At 42.8% G+C, this 14,435-nt stretch overlaps 1 protein-coding gene across 1 annotated transcript in view; it reads right to left on the bottom strand.

Moving 5' to 3' along the window:
- Positions 1–14,435, bottom strand: part of SOGA3 (SOGA family member 3) — an 80,272-nt gene that overhangs the window by 2,331 nt on the left and 63,506 nt on the right. The window contains exon 7 of the mRNA XM_040429114.1: positions 713–854. The gene's annotated coding sequence lies outside the window, so the exon portion shown is untranslated. The remainder of the gene's footprint in view (positions 1–712; positions 855–14,435) is intronic.

Raw genomic sequence — 14,435 nt, 5'->3', positions numbered from 1 at the left:
TGATCAGTCACAACAGATGGGAAATCGAGCTCTTCCCTCCCCCTTGTTGTCGCGTGGTTTCTCTTTAGGTGTAAATATCCACAACAGTAGTCATAATTTCCTTCTGGATCACGGGTTTGGCATCTTCTTGACGTCTCTTCCAAGGTCACCAGGACACTGCATTCATACTTCTACTAATAAACATCCTCACTTCAGTCGCTATCCCTGTCACACAGCCAAGGTTTACTTTTGCCTGAGGTCCTATGCTATAGCTAATGCCTACAAGCTGGAAAAAGAGGGGTAGACCATATGAGCCGAGTACAGTTTCTTCTGACGTAAAGCAAGGCTGTTATTTTTAACAGGTTGTCTTTGTGGTATGGCATTCTGTGTAAAGTTATTTGTACGGTATAAACATGGAGGATCATAAAAAATACTACAGGTGAAAACGTCTGATTCGCTCTCTAAATAAAGAACATCAATGCTGTCATTTCAGTCAACAACTGGTAGAGAAAACGGACATAGAAGGAATGCTATGGTTCCTCCTAGTGACATATGACTTACAGTACAACCTGTCAATATTGTCTTGCTAATAAATCACTGGCCTGAAGAGCGGATGAACAGCTGAGGTGTCTGAAGATCCTGTCTTCCAAGGCACATTTCAGCAAACCACTCCAGCACTCTGATGGTTACTGAGGTTCAGACAGAAGTTTGGATAACATCTGTAAGAACTTACCTTCTGCTGAGTAGTGATTATCTGCAGAACGTAGCTGAATGCGGTACCACAGGCAGCTGGATGGAGGCTTACTGTGAAGCAGTATGGATTCTCTATGAAGTTCTTCCAACTACAACGAGAGGAATCAAGGCAGTCACTCCAGCTGTAACGTGCAGAGAAATCCGTTTAAAACAGAAAAAAAGCAACATTTGAATGCAAAGATTAAAAATGACCCAGGCAGATGAGTCCCCAGTGACGTAAACCTGGGAGTGGACAATTTTGAAGCCTTCACATCCAGCCCCCATTCTGTAACTTTAGATCTGCTGGTATTCTGTGTAAACAACTTCAAGTCCAAGACATTTTTAGACTTTATAGTGTAGCTCAGAAATTCATGAGACCAAAATCGAACCAACGTGGATTCACATGAAAATTATGCTAGCTGCCAGTTTAGTCCCAAATTATAAAGGACACACATTCTTTTTATGGTTAAATGGAGTAAAACTGTAAAGAATATGAACGTAAGCATTAGGACAATTAACCCTATAAATCAAGGATTTTTATTTAACATGCTCTGCTTACAAAGGACAGCTGTAATGTAATCTAGTAAACTGTAAAGCTGTATTAGATTAAACGATCCTGCAGGCGATTGTCGGGAGGGAAGCGTTCCTTCCCGGCAATCATCTGCTTACTAACAGAGGAGATTGCTGCGATTATATGCAGCGATCTCCTCCTCAATATGGGGAGAAGTGATAGCTAATGTCATTGTTTACCGGCAGCAGATCGTGATTAGACAACACCATCTGCTGCCGGCAAACGATGACTTTTAAACCTGTTGAAAGATTCCAACAAATTAATTAATTAATTGCGGCAGTTTTACACTGCCAGATCATCACTAATGAGCATTCCTGTGAACCATTGGCCAGTCTAATACAGCCTTAACACTTTCGGGACCCTGCGATAATTTACCTTAAAGGGGTTCTCCAGGAATTAAGAAAATGAAAATACCTAAATATTACTTTATTATGAATCTATTCACAAATACCTTTCATTAGTTATAATGGCTCGTTTTTTCTGGGGAGCAATTATTAGGAGAAATAAAATGGCCACCATCCTATTAGTACACACAAATCCTGTCCTAATCACACAGGAGGACACGTTACTTCACAGCACTGAGGTAAAAAGCGGCCTCATCCTCCTCTCCTACTTGTCAGGGATTATGATCCTGAATACAGCTGATAAGATCTTCAGCTGAAGCTCTGCAGTAATGGAGCTCATGAGGAGACATGAAGTACAAAGAGGACGGACAGGACAGATTATGGTAACGTGTTTCTGTGGTAATGGAGACTGCATACAAGTGCTGCTGCTCATTATCTACATTTCCACCTCTTCTCTGTACTTCATGTCTCCTCATAAACTCCATTCCTACAGAGATTCAGCTGTAGAAATCATCTGTATTCAGTATCATAATCCCTGACAAGCAGAGCAGAGAGGAGGATGAGGCAGCCCCCCCCCCAAAAAAAATAGAACATGACCTATTCTTTTCCATTTTGCAGACAAAGATAGGCATTATTACAATTGATCCGCAAAAAAAACGGATGCCATACGGACGTCATCCGTTTTTTTTTTTTGCGGATCCCTAATTTGTGGACCGCAAAACGCAGTTGCAGATTTTTGGTTTGGATTTTTGTGCAACCACTCTTCAGAAGTGACACGATGTAAACCTTACAATCCGGACAGGAGGTTAATTTCAGCACCTAAGAAAAAAGGGAAGTGTACATGAGATTTGTCAAAGCTCATTTACTATGCTGGTACTGTATTACGTTGTGGTTTTTCTGCACGAAAATCCGGTTGGAAAAACACATGCAATCCGCATTGTGTGCAGGTACTCTTAGGGGCTGTTCACACAGCCATGTCCTTTTTGCCTCCAATACATTTGAATGAAAAGAAGCGCTGAGGATCGTGGAGTGGCGGCTTTAATCTGCGGCAAGAATAGGTATGTCTATTCTTGGCACGGCCGTGGCTTTTAGCCGCTGCTCCGTGATTCTCAGTGCTGCCTCCCACTGAAATGAGTGGGAGCCAGAAACCACGTGGGTGTCTGCGCCAAGGTTTCACAGCAAAAGACGCAGTGTGAACATACCCTTAGGGTGCCTGAACACTGCAGATTTGTGTGCAGAAAATCTGCAAGAAATCTGCACCAAAACCACACAAACAACGCACATAAATCTACAATATTTATCACGGCTTTTTTGTGTTTTTTAAGTGGTTTTTGGTGCGGATTTTATGCAGCTTTGCTGCAGATCTCACCCTTCCATTAAAAAGGGTTAAAATCTGCACACAAAAAAAAGCAACAATTGAAATTCGCAAAGAAGGCCAATTTCCGAACCTAAAAAAAAAAAGCAAAGTGTACATGAGATTTGTCTAATCTCATAGACTTTTGCTGGTACTGTATAAGGCCTCATGCACTCGACCGTATGTATTTTGCGGTCTGCAAAAACGTATCCACAAAAAATACGGATGACATCCGTGTGCATTCCGTATTTTGCGGAACAGAACAGCTGGCCCCTATTAGAACAGTCCTATCCTTGTCCGTAATGCGGACAATAATAGGACATGTTCTATTTTTTTGCAGAATGGGAATAAGTAATGCACACAGAGTAACTTCCGTTTTTTGTGGACCCATTGAAATGAACGGAAAGAAAATACATTCGTGTGCATGAGGCCTTAGGGTATTTGCACATGCTGTTTTGCCACAGATCTCACCCTCCAATTGCAAAGGGTGAAATCCACACACACAAAAAAATAAAAAATAACACAAGAATTGACATGCTGCAGATTCCAAATTCGGCACGGCAGGACAATTTCCGCACCTAATTAAAAAAGCAAAGTGTACATGACATTTGTCAAATCTTAGACACTTTGCTGGGTTTTTCGAAACGTAAAAATTGTGCGTAATCCGCAACGTGCGCAGGTAGAAATCGCCACAGTTTATTCTGAACTACAATGCAATTTGCATTACTACTGCTGATTGTCAATATCCCCAAAGGATATATAGTTATCTTTACAAGGGTTAATACATTTTTTAAATACCTAGGAAAACCATGCTGAATTTTTACAAAACCATTACAGTTTTGACGCAAGTATCACAATAAAATAGCAATGAAAACAACTCATGTAAATACCGGCAAGTCTTATAGGAGCTTTCTAGGATTATGGCCTTTTTTAACTACCACTCACAGCGTGTGGTACGTACCTAATACAAAAAATTATACAAAACTTCCTCCTGCTGTCTGCAACGTTGCAACCAATGATTGGTAACTTGTCCCCAAGCAGCATAAGACCCAGAGTACAGAGCCAGGGCTCTAGAATGGAGCGGTGAGTATGATTAAAACATTTTTTTTATTAGGGGCCACACTTTCCAGGCGCTAGTTAAAAAAGGGCCTTAATCCTCGAAAACCACTTTAAAGGTCTACTCACACACTGCAGTCATACTGTGGGTTTACACTCACTCTCACAGAGTTATCCATTCAAGTGTCAATCGATACTACTAATACTATCACTGCAAAACCATGTGGCTATTAACATGATCGCAGGTAAAACCGCAGTGCAACCAGCAAAATCACGTGGCCACTAACTACCAATCTGAAAATCACACCCACTTTATCATACAGAAGTCCCTTACCTCACTGAGTAGAGTAGGCCTTTGAGGGAGGAGATTGAGAAGTTTCCATTTTAAGTATGTGCATGTGTGATATGTGCTACAGTAAGTATGTGCCAGGGTAATATGTGCTACAGTAAGTAAGTGCCAGGGTGATATGTGCCTCAGTAAGTATGTGCCAGGGTGATATGTGCTACAGTAAGTATGTGCCAGGGTGATATATGCTACAGTAAGTATGTGCCAGGGTAATATGTGCTACAGTAAGTAAGTGCCAGGGTGATATGTGCCTCAGTAAGTATGTGCCAGGGTGATATGTGCTACAGTAAGTATGTGCCAGGGTGATATATGCTACAGTATGTATGTGCCAGGGTGATATGTGCCTCAGTAAGTATGTGCCAGGGTGATATGTGCTACAGTAAGTATGTGCCAAGGTGATATATGCTACAGTATGTGCCAGGGTGATATGTGCTACAGTAAGTATGTGCCAAGGTGATATATGCTACAGTATGTGCCAGGGTGATATATGCTACAGTAAGTAAGTGCCAGGGTGATATGTGCCTTAGTAAGTATGTGCCAGGGTGATATGTGCTACAGTAAGTATGTGCCAGGGTGATATATGCTACAGTATGTATGTGCCAGGGTGATATGTGCCTCAGTAAGTATGTGCCAGGGTGATATGTGCTACAGTAAGTATGTGCCAAGGTGATATATGCTACAGTAAGTATGTGCCAGGGTGATATATGCTACAGTAAGTAAGTGCCAGGGTGATATGTGCCTCAGTAAGTATGTGCCAGGGTGATATGTGCCTCAGTAACTATGTGCCAGGGTTATACGTGCTACAGTAAGTATGTGCCAGGGTGATATGTGCCTCAGTAGGTATGTGCCAGGGTGATATATGCTACAGTAAGTGCCAGGGTGATATGTGCCTCAGTAAGTATGTGCCAGGGTGGCATGTGCTACAGTAAGTAAGTGCCAGGGTGACATGTGCCTCGGTAAGTAAGTGCCAGGGTGATATATGCTACAGTAAGTAAGTGCCAGGGTGATATGTGCCTCAGTAAGTAAGTAAGTGCCAGGGTGATATGTGCCTCAGTAAGTATGTGCCAGGGTGATATGTGCTACAGTAAGTATGTGCCAGGGTAATATGTGCTACAGTAAGTAAGTGCCAGGGTGATATGTGCCTCAGTAAGTATGTGCCAAGGTGATATGTGCTACAGTATGTATGTGCCAGGGTGATATGTGCCTCAGTAAGTATGTGCCAGGGTGATATGTGCTACAGTAAGTATGTGCCAAGGTGATATATGCTACAGTAAGTATGTGCCAGGGTGATATATGCTACAGTAAGTGCCAGGGTGATATGTGCCTCAGTATGTGCCAGGGTGATATGTGCCTCAGTAAGTATGTGCCAGGGTTATACGTGCTACAGTAAGTATGTGCCTCAGTAGGTATGTGCCAGGGTGATATATGCTACAGTAAGTGCCAGGGTGATATGTGCCTCAGTATGTGCCAGGGTGATATGTGCCTCAGTAAGTATGTGCCAGGGTTATACGTGCTACAGTAAGTATGTGCCTCAGTAGGTATGTGCCAGGGTGATATATGCTACAGTAAGTGCCAGGGTGATATGTGCCTCAGTAAGTATGTGCCAGGGTGATATGTGCTACAGTAAGTATGTGCCAGGGTGATATGTGCCTCAGTAAGTATGTGCCAGGGTGATATGTGCCTCGATAAGTATGTGCCAGGGTGATATGTGCCTCAGTAAGTATGTGCCAGGGTGATATGTGCTACAGTAAATATGTGCCAGGGTGATATATGCTACAGTAAGTGCCAGGGTGATATGTGCCTCAGTAAGTATGTGCCAGGGTGACATGTGCCTCAATAAGTATGTGCCAGGGTGATATGTGCTACAATAAGTATGTGCCAGAGTGATATGTGCCTCAGTAAGTATGTGCCAGGGTGATATATGCTACAGTATGTGCCAGGGTGATATGTGCTACAACAAGTATGTGCCTGGGAGATACAGTGGGGCAAAAAAGTATTTAGTCAGCCACCAATTGTGCAAGTTCTCCCACTTTAAAAGATGAGAGAGGCCTGTAATTTTCATCATAGGTATACCGGTCCTCAACTATAAAAGACATAATGAGAAAAAAAAATCCAGAAAATCACATTGTCTGTCTGATTTTTAAAGAATGTATTTGCAAATTATGGTGGAAAATAAGTATTTGGTCAATAACAAAAGTTCATCTCAATACTTTGTTATATACCCTTTGTTGGCAATGGCAGAGGTCAAACGTTCTCTGTAAGGCTGCGTTCACACGGGCGAGATTTCCACGCGGGTGCAATGCGGTAGGTGAACGCATTGCACCCGCACTGAATCTGGACCCATTCATTTCAATGGGGCTGTTCAGATGAGCGATGATTTTCACGCATCACTTATGCGTTGCGTGAAAATCGCAGCATGCTCTATATTCTGCGTTTTTCACGCAACGCAGGCCCCATAGAAGTGAATGGGGTTGCGTGAAAATCGCATGCATCCGCAAGCAAGTGCGGATGCGGTGCGATTTTCACGCACGGTTGCTAGGTGACTGTCTATACACTGTATTATTTTCCCTTATAACATGGTTATAAGGGAAAATAGTAGCATTCTGAATACAGAATGCTTAGTAGAAGGTCAATTGAGGGTTAAAAAATAAAAAAAATTAACTCACCTTGTCCTCTTGGTGATGGACCATGCGGTGATGGACCATGTGATTGGAGCATGTGATCTTACGTCATCAAAGGTCCTTTAGCCCATAGTTCATCTTTTGAGAAGTAAAGAAGAGACCGGGACTTACGCGAACAAACGGAGAAGGTGAGTTAATTTTTTTTATTTTTTTTAACCCTCAACTGATCACCTACTATGCATTCTGTTTTCAGAATGCTATTATTTTCCCTTATAACCATGTTATAAGAGAAAATAATAACATCTACACAACACCGAACCCAAACCTGAACTTCTGTGAAGAAGTTCGGGTCTGGGTACCACAGTCGGTTTTTTATCACGCGCGTGCAAAACACATTGCACACGCACGATAAAAACTGAACAACGGAACGCAATCGCAGTCAAAACTGACTGCAATTGCATTCCTACTCGCGCGGGTTTGCCGCAACACACCGGGACGCATCCGGAACTAATCCGGACACGCTCGTGTGAACGCAGCCTAAGTCTTCACAAGGTTTTCACACACTGTTGCTAGTATTTTGGCCCATTCCTCCATGCAGATCTCCTCTAGAGCAGTGATGTTTTGGGGCTGTCGCTGGGCAACATGGACTGTCAACTCCCTCGAAAGGTTTTCTATGGGGTTGAGATCTGGAGACTGGCTAGGCCACTCCAGGACCTTGAAATGCTTCTTATGAAGCCACTCCTTTGTTGCCTGGGCGGTGTGTTTGGGATCATTGTCATGCTGAAACACCCAGCCACGTTTCAACTTCAATGCCCTTGCTGATGGAAGGTGGTTTTCACTCAAATACTCATGATACATGGCCCCAATCATTCTTATATTTACATGGATTAGTCGTCCTGGTCCCTTTGCAGAAAAGCAGCCCCAAAGCATGATGTTTCCACCCCCATGCTTCACAGTAGGTATGGTGTTCTTTGGATGCAACTCAGCATTATTTCTCCTCCAAACAAGATAAGTTGAGTTTTTAACAAAAAGTTCTACTTTGGTTTCATCTGACCATATGACATTCTCCCAATCCTCTTCTGGATCATCCAAAGGCTCTCTTTTAAACTTCAGACGGGCCCAGACATGTACTGGCTTCAGCAGGGGGACACATCTGGCACTGCAGGATTTCAGTCCCTGGCGGCGTAGTGTGTTACTGATGGTAGCCTTTGTTACTTTGATCCCAGCTCTCTGCAGGTCATTCACTAGGTCCCCCTGTGTGGTTCTGGGATTTTTGCTCACTGTTCTTGTGATCATTTTGACCCCACGGGGTGAGATCTTGCGTGGAGCCCCAGATCGAGGGAGATTATCAGTGTTCTTGTATGTCTTCCATTTTCTAATAATTGCTCCCACAGTGGATTTCTTCACACCAAGCTGCTTGCCTGTTGAAGATTCAGTCTTCCCAGCCTGCTGCAGGTCTACACTGTTGTTTCTGGTGTCCTACGACAGCTCTTTGGTCTTGGCCATAGTGGAGTTTGGAGGGTGACTGTTTGAGGTGACTGTTTGAGGTATACTGATAACAAGTTCAAACAGGTGCCATTAATACAGGTAACGAGTGGAGGACAGAGGAGCCTCTTAAAGAAGAAGTTACAGCTCTGTGAGAGCCAGAAATCTTGCTTGTTTGTAGGTGACCAAATACTTATTTTACCGAGGAATTTACCAATTAATTAGAAATCCTACAATGTGATTTCCTGTATTCTTTCCCCCCATTCTGTCTCTCATAGTTGAAGTGTACCTATGATGAAAATTACAGGCCTCTCTTTATCTTTTTAAGTGGGAGAACTTGCACAATTGGTGGCTGACTAAATACTTTTTTTCCCTACTGTATGTACAGGGTTATATGTGCCTCAGTAAGTATGTGCCCGGGAGATATGTACTACAGTAAGTATGTGCCAGGGTTATATGTGCCTCAGTAAGAATGTGCCAGGGTGATATGTGCTACAGTAAGTATGTGCTCGGGAGATATGTACTACAGTAAGTATGTGCCCGGGAGATATGTACTACAGTAAGTATGTGCTCGGGAGATATGTACTACAGTAAGTATGTGCTCGGGAGATATGTACTACAGTAAGTATGTGCCCGGGAGATATGTACTACAGTAAGTATATGCCTGAGAGATATGTACTACAGTAAGTATGTGCCAGGGTTATATGTGCCTCAGTAAGAATGTGCCAGGGTGATATGTACTACAGTAAGTATGTGCCCGGGAGATATGTACTACAGTAAGTATGTGCTCGGGAGATATGTACTACAGTAAGTATGTGCCCGGGAGATATGTACTACAGTAAGTATATGCCTGAAAGATATGTACTACAGTAAGTATGTGCCAGGGTTATATGTGCCTCAGTAAGAATGTGCCAGGGTGATATGTGCTACAGTAAGTATGTGCTCGGGAGATATGTACTACAGTAAGTATGTGCCCGGGAGATATGTACTACAGTAAGTATGTGCCCGGGAGATATGTACTATAGTAAGTTTGTGCTCGGGAGATATGTACTACAGTAAGTATGTGCTCGGGAGATATGTACTACAGTAAGTATGTGCCCGGGAGATATGTACTACAGTAAGTATATGCCTGAGAGATATGTACTACAGTAAGTATGTGCCAGGGTTATATGTGCCTCAGTAAGAATGTGCCAGGGTAATATGTGCTACAGTAAGTATGTGCTCGGGAGATATGTACTACAGTAAGTATGTGCCCGGGAGATATGTACTACAGTAAGTATGTGCCCGGGAGATATGTACTACAGTAAGTATGTGCCTGAGAGATATGTACTACAGTAAGTATGTGCCAGGGTTATATGTGCCTCAGTAAGAATGTGCCAGGGTGATTTGTGCTACAGTAGGTACGGTATGTGCCAGAGTGATATGTGCTACAGTAAGTATGTGCTCGGGAGATATGTACTACAGTAAGTATGTGCCTGGGAGATATGTACTATAGTAAGTTTGTGCTCGGGAGATATGTACTACAGTAAGTATGTGCTCGGGAGATATGTACTACAGTAAGTATGTGCCCGGGAGATATGTACTACAGTAAGTATATGCCTGAGAGATATGTACTACAGTAAGTATGTGCCAGGGTTATATGTGCCTCAGTAAGAATGTGCCAGGGTAATATGTGCTACAGTAAGTATGTGCTCGGGAGATATGTACTACAGTAAGTATGTGCCCGGGAGATATGTACTACAGTAAGTATGTGCCCGGGAGATATGTACTACAGTAAGTATGTGCCCGGGAGATATGTACTACAGTAAGTATATGCCTGAGAGATATGTACTACAGTAAGTATGTGCCAGGGTTATATGTGCCTCAGTAAGAATGTGCCAGGGTGATATGTGCTACAGTAAGTATGTGCTCGGGAGATATGTACTACAGTAAGTATGTGCCCGGGAGATATGTACTACAGTAAGTATGTGCCCGGGAGATATGTACTATAGTAAGTTTGTGCTCGGGAGATATGTACTACAGTAAGTATGTGCTCGGGAGATATGTACTACAGTAAGTATGTGCCCGGGAGATATGTACTACAGTAAGTATATGCCTGAGAGATATGTACTACAGTAAGTATGTGCCAGGGTTATATGTGCCTCAGTAAGAATGTGCCAGGGTAATATGTGCTACAGTAAGTATGTGCTCGGGAGATATGTACTACAGTAAGTATGTGCCCGGGAGATATGTACTACAGTAAGTATGTGCCCGGGAGATATGTACTACAGTAAGTATGTGCCTGAGAGATATGTACTACAGTAAGTATGTGCCAGGGTTATATGTGCCTCAGTAAGAATGTGCCAGGGTGATTTGTGCTACAGTAGGTACGGTATGTGCCAGAGTGATATGTGCTACAGTAAGTATGTGCTCGGGAGATATGTACTACAGTAAGTATGTGCCTGGGAGATATGTACTACAGTAAGTATGTGCCAGGGTGATAGAAAGAGGTAAGAGTGGCAAGGAAAGGTTGCACTGTGTTTTAGTACCCAGGCCCTGAAAGCTAATAGGCAAGAGGGAATAGAGTACACTGGTGGAGTCCCTCTAAATGGCGGTTTACTGTTTAATAGGAGCAACAAGAAAACAGAAGTAGAAACAAGGAGGGAGAAAGAGAAACTCCAACTGTGCCAAAGCACCTGTCTGGAAAATGAAACAAGTTTAATGCTGTTTGCTTATAAGGATAGACCACCTATATTTGGGCTAATGTAGGACCCGTCACCTCTCCTGCTTGTTTTAGTAACTACTTGCATTCCCCATGTAATAATTATTGTGGAGCATCTCTTCTTATGACTATGATGTGCCATTCCTTATTGTTACCAGCTGGGGGAGTGTCCCTGCACAGTCTGATACTATCCAATAATTGCTGGCAGTGTCAGACTGTGCAAGGGCACACCACCCCAACTGGGAAAAATCAGCTGGAATTCCATTGCAAACTGATAGCTATTAATTCATAACTTGTAGCAGGAATAATAAACGAATGGTACAATAGAGCCATAAGAATAGATGTTACAGAAGCTGTTAAAACAGAAGAGGTCACAGGTCCTCTTTAAATCTCTTAGCAAACAAAACTGATAACCCCAAAAATACACAAAAATTACCAACCCTTTATTAGAATAGTTACTAACATGTGATGCAGAAAGCACACTCAATACGACAAACTGGGGATAACAAAGCAGTGTGTGCGCAGAATCTGTCACCAGTGACCTCCACATCTAACTGTTTGCAGACACATAGCTGTAGTTCACCTGATTAAGGCGCTGATTTTCTTTAGTTGATCAGAGACTGTGTTCCTGAGTTGTGATGCTCTTTCATAATATGCAAATTAGGCGTCCGGTGAAATAAAGGAGTGCTGGTGCCTCCTCAAGCAGCTGATGGGTGGGGTTCAGACCCCTACCGATCACACAATGATGACCTATCATCAGTATAAAACACTCACTAAAGCCCTTTACTATCATTTTTTCACTATTATGAACTCTAGTATATTTTTCTGTGACATTTAGCAGAGAGGCAGTATACCATGACTCATGCCACTAAATTGAATGGATAAAACAAAAGAGTTGGCAGGACCTTTTTTTAAAAAAAACTTGGAATTTATTATATATTTCCTAGCATTATGTGGTTATTATGTCTCCTGGCGTCAAGCAGTAGGCTGTTAAGCTGGAATCCTGTACGTCATTACACATCATTTTTGTTCCAGTATTGTCCTCATTAGGCCTCTTTCACACGAGCGTGACGGATTGGCTCCGGGTGAGGTCAGGGTGCGTTCAGTGAAACTCGCACCATTTTGCAAGCAAGTTCGGTCAGTTTTGTCTGCGATTGCGTTCAGTTGTTCAGTTTTTGCCGTGCGGGTGCAATGCGTTTTCATGCGTTTTTCTCGCGTGTGATAAACTGAAGTGTGATTAGCAACCATCAGTGAAAAACGCATTACATCCGCACTTGCTTCCGGATGCAAAGCGTTTTCACTGAAGCCCCATTCACTTCTATGGGGCCAGGGCTGCGTGAAAAACGCAGAATATAGAACATGCTGCGTTTTTCACGCAACGCACAAGTGAAAAAGTGTGTGAAAAAAAATGCTCACAGATGCTGTACAATGCTGTACCCATTGAAATGAATAGGTCAGGATTCAGTGCAGGTGCTATGCGTTCACGTCACGCATTGCACCTGCGCGGAAAACTCGCTCTTGTGAAAGAGGCCTTAGGCCTCTTTCACATGGGAGAGATTTCCGCGCGGGTGCGATGCGTGAGGTGAACGCATTGCACCCGCACTGAATCTGGACCCATTCATTTCTATGGGGCTGTGCACATGAGCGGTGATTTTCACGCATCACTTGTGCATTGCGTGAAAATCGCAGCATGCTCCTCTTTGTGCGTTTTTCACGCAACGCAGGCCCCATAGAAGTGAATGGGGCTGCATGGAAATCGCAAGCATCCGCAAGCAAGTGCGAATGCAGTGTGATTTTCCCGCACGGTTGCTAGGAGACGATCGGGATTGAGACCCGATCATTATTATTTTCCCTTATAACATGGTTAGAAGGGAAAATAATAGCATTCTTAAAACAGAATGCATAGTACAATAGGGCTGGAGGGGTTAAAAAAAAATAATAATAATTTAACTCACCTTAACCCACTTGTTCGCGCAGCCCGGCTTCTCTTCTGTCTTCATCTTTGCTGTGCAGTAGGAAAAGTACCTTTAATGACGTCACTGCGCTCATCACATGGTCCGTCACCCGCATCTTTTCTGGCCCAAAACTATGACGCCCGTGTGAAAGAGGCCTTAGGGTTAGTGACAGATAATGTTCACTACACATTACGTCAAGAGGTATAAAAACAGGGACAGATTAAGGATGGAGCAATTACTTATAATGTACAATTACTTATAATTACTTATAATTACACTACACTGCCGCTTCATAGGAGACAATGAGTAGTATAATGAACAGGAAGCAGTGCTCGCATAGAACACCACCTCCTTTTTAAACAGCTGATCGGTGGGGGTCCCAGGTATCGGACCTCCACCAATCAGATATTGCTGACCTATCCTGAGGATAGGTCCTCAATATATATTGCTGTACAACTCTTTTAAGCTGTATTTACATGCTCTTACCAATAGACAATTACCGGGAAGGCAGCATTCTTTCCTGACAACTGGTTGCTCGTTCAGTGGAGGTGAAGCACTGCATTTACATACATCGATCACCTCCACCACTACTGCTATCGCTCATCCTCATTCAGCTGTATTGTCTCTCAAATTTAGGTGTCTGCATTAACAAAAGTTTCGCTCCTTTATCGGTTGTTCTGCAGCGCCTTCACACAGACTGATTATCAGGAATGAGCACTTGAAGGAACCTCAAGTAATCCTCCAGAACACAGGACCATATAAAACCATCAATAGGGAAAAACGTTCCTGATGGCTAAATGGTAAATATACCGGAAATGGTGTTAATCTTCACCTCAGAAGCTGGCCAAAGCAGCAACATTTGATAGTTTCAAAAATGTTTAGTTGCTATCAAATTAAGACTAAGGGATCAAGCACAAGACTATTTTCATTTATTCTGCTACCTGTGTGCTATGTGTGGCCCCCTCACTCACCAACCTGCTCCAAGTCCACTACACTCTCAATATATACTGTACAAAAATACAGACTTCTTCAACATAGTTAAAGGGGTTTACTAGGAAAAAAATGAAAATATTGAAAAAACAAACAAATGAATTAATTCCTAAATGCCTTTATTCTGGGGATACTATAATTCCTTATGGAAAGTGCCTAAACGCCATAATGACTCTTATAGGCCAGACAATGTTCCTCTGGAATTTTGAGAGGAGGGTATGCAAATTAGCTCTGCTTCTAATGCCACCAGATGTAAGGTAGCTCTCCTATAAGTCAATGTTCAACCCTTTTTTTAACAGAC

The sequence above is a fragment of the Bufo bufo genome, chromosome 4, assembly GCF_905171765.1.
Source record: "Bufo bufo chromosome 4, aBufBuf1.1, whole genome shotgun sequence".
NCBI lineage: Eukaryota > Metazoa > Chordata > Amphibia > Anura > Bufonidae > Bufo > Bufo bufo.
Note: the sequence above shows the minus strand (reverse complement) of the source record. Positions and strands in the feature narration are given on the sequence as shown.